We start from the raw sequence: 3,237 nt of genomic DNA, 5'->3' as shown, positions 1-3,237 counted from the left end.
TATTAAGCAAAAGATTTTTATACCATCTTCTACAGGTTTTCACTTAAGATTAAAAACACACAGAAAGCTGCTGTTTAACAAATTGTATATTACCAGTTGTATGATAACAGCTATTTATAAAATCATAAATCCTTTTACTTTACCAAAAATATTTTCATAAATTTGTAATAAGAATCGTTCCAAATGAGTCAGGTTTCATTTTCAACACTCATGTTTTTTAGGTCCCACTGAGAAGAGAGATGGACATTTTTGAACTTATAATGTACATAACTGAGTCTATCAAGATCTTCCAAGCACCTACTGCAACAAAAAAATATAGAACACGTAGGGAGGATATTAATCCAGAAAAAAGAGTTCTGTAATGGCTTTCTACACAAAAAGATTTCTCAGCCGCATTTTTAAAGGTGAATAGAAAATAGCCATAAGCAGAAGGCAGCAACATATGCCAAGGGATGCCATAGTGTATTTTAGGAGTATGAGGCTTAAGTATGGCTGCCATGCAAGAGGGAGCAAGATAGGGAACGGAAGGAGTCTTTTGATGTTGACGCAGAGAAAATGAACTGTTCGCCAAAATTTGTGTTCCTTCTTCCTTGGTATAGAACGATTGCTGACAAGTGGCCAGCTCCCATTTGGCCATATGACTGAATTTCAGCCAACAGAGTGTGAGAAGAAACAAAGGTACTACTTCCAAACTAAGAACCTTAAGGACTAGGTGAGCCTTCTCCATACTGTTTCCTTCCCATTGGCTTGATGCAGAAGATGCTGAGACCCTCAGGGATGACAGAACTACAAAACAGAGGCTTTTGTGGCTCTGAAACACTGTGTGAACGAAAGCTGCCCAGAGACTAGAAACTCTCACCTTAGTAGTTATGAGAAAGAAAAAGAAAGTTGTATTAATAAAAGCCATTAAAATTTGTTATAGGAGCTATCCTCATCCAAACTAATCAGTTCTGGAAAGGTTGGGCAGGAACCATAAGTCAAGGGTCATACACTGTACTGAAGAGATTGGGTTTGATCTTGGAGACTGGATTGAAGTATATAATTTTAAGTGTGAAAAAGACACTATTAGACTCTTGCTTTAGAAAGACTGAATTGTGACAGGGAGAAGAATGAGCTGTAGAGTAGGAGAAGAAAGGAGATCATTTTAGTGACAAAGATACTATCCTGAAAAAAATAGTGAGATGTGTTTAGTGAAGTTAGAAAGGGAGGAGATGAATTCCAAGGATGGGAAAAATAAAATAAAAGGACAGGTGCTGCTTGGTGACCACAGATTTGGGGGAGAGAAAGGGAAGGGGATTATTTCCCCTTCCCTTTGGGGGAATGTTTCCATTTTGAACAATTGCATAGATGCTTGTGCATATGTATAGACATCAGAGAATGAGAATAGGAGTAGAGTTTAGCTAGATTTGTTGAGTGTGAGATGGCCATGGGACATCAAAGTAGAGACAGTGGGTAGGTAGTTAAGGTAGATAAGATAGTCCTACCTACCTGTTGAGAGAACTTGAAATATGCACAGTAATTGATGTTATAGAAACAGACCCACACCATTGAATTTGCAGCATGAGGAATGGGTCAAGCATGGAAATGAGAGACACCCGGTATTTAATGGGTGTGGGTACTGTATCCTTCCCTTAAAGAAACTGAAAGGGAGGAAGGACAAAGAGCGCCATGTAAACCAGAAGTGTAATGTTCCTGAAACTAAGGAGGAAGAGACTTTTAATGAGGAAAATTTAATGGTGTCATTATTAAATTTTAAAATGTAAATTTTAATGGTGTCACAACCGCAAGAAATAAGAGAAATCGTCATTGCGGTGGCTGAGTCTTGCACTTAGGTCATAAGATCATGTCCTGTTTTTGCACCTGATGGCAAGGAAAAGAGACCTTCTGGTTAAACGCAAGGCCTAACTTATTGTGCCCTCCACTTCCCCAGATCTAGAAGGGAAGGGAAGTCACTAAACAGAAGATATATCCCACGATCTTATCCACAATCGGAACGCTAATAGGTAGATACGAGCAGAGTGGAAAGAAAGTAAGATTTCTCTCTACAGTTTCAGGTCCCTGTAATGTACTAGTTGCCATTTTTTTGAGACAGAGACAGAGATAGAGAGAGAGCTGTGTTTCAGTGAACAGGGTGGGAGTGGCCAGGCTGCTGCACGAGGTTGTCCTGTGAGGAGGTGCAGGGCTGGATCTTCTCCTGAGGTTTAAAGTTGTAGCTATAGCTTTATCAGTCACCATCTGATGAGCTTCTCTGTTTTGATTCTTCACTTTGCACAAGTCAAGCAATTTTCACTTACCCCAAATCCAAACCAGCAAAACAAAATAGTTAAATCTGGGGCCTAAATTTTCTACTTATTTAGCCAATATCAGATAACCATCTAACGAGATAATTATTAGGTTAAAAAAAAAATCCAAGAAATCTGAGCACAAGAGATATTTTAATATACATTTGTCCTGGCTGTCAGTTAAAGATTTAATAGTTTCCAGATGGTCTAACAAGTAAAAAGGCCATTACCAGTCTTAGCAAGGACAATTTTATTGGAATGGTGGGAATGGAAACCATATTTCAGTGGTTTGCGGAATAAAAAGGAAGGCAATGAAATATAGACGACTTTAGGATTTTTTTAAGTAAATAAAATGACTGCTAATTAAGCTTACTTAAAAGTAATTATAGGGGCTTCCCTGGTGGCGCAGTGGTTGAGAATCCGCCTGCCGATGCAGGGCACACGGGTTCGTGCCCCGGTCCGGGAAGATCCCACGTGCCGCGGAGCAACTAAGCCCGTGAGCCGTGGCCGCTGGGCCTGAGCGTCCGGAGCCTGTGCTCCGCAACGGGAGAGGCCACAACAGTGAGAGGCCCGCGTACAGAAAAAAAAAAAAAAAAAAAAAAAAAAAGTAATTATAAGCAATTGTAAGATTACTAACCATGAAGATGTAATGAAAAACCCTAAAGGGGATCAAGTTCATTGGACAAACCCTTTGTTAACTGAAAACATTAACTTTTTTGGATGTATCACAAGCGAAAACAAGAGAAGAGACACTTTAATAAAACTCTAAGAACAATTTGAAACCCTGTTAACTGAGGAATTCATATTCCGATTATAAGTGTTCATGCTTATGAAGTACAAATATCTGGTTACTGAGTCAGAGGGTGAGTTTGAGTGTCATACTCCTTTAGGAATGCCAAATTTAAACAAAACGAAGTAACTCATTACAAACAAAACCCCATAGCAGGTCAATAAT

This window comes from Kogia breviceps, chromosome 5 (genome assembly GCF_026419965.1).
Source record: "Kogia breviceps isolate mKogBre1 chromosome 5, mKogBre1 haplotype 1, whole genome shotgun sequence".
NCBI lineage: Eukaryota > Metazoa > Chordata > Mammalia > Artiodactyla > Physeteridae > Kogia > Kogia breviceps.
This window is presented reverse-complemented; position numbering follows the sequence as displayed.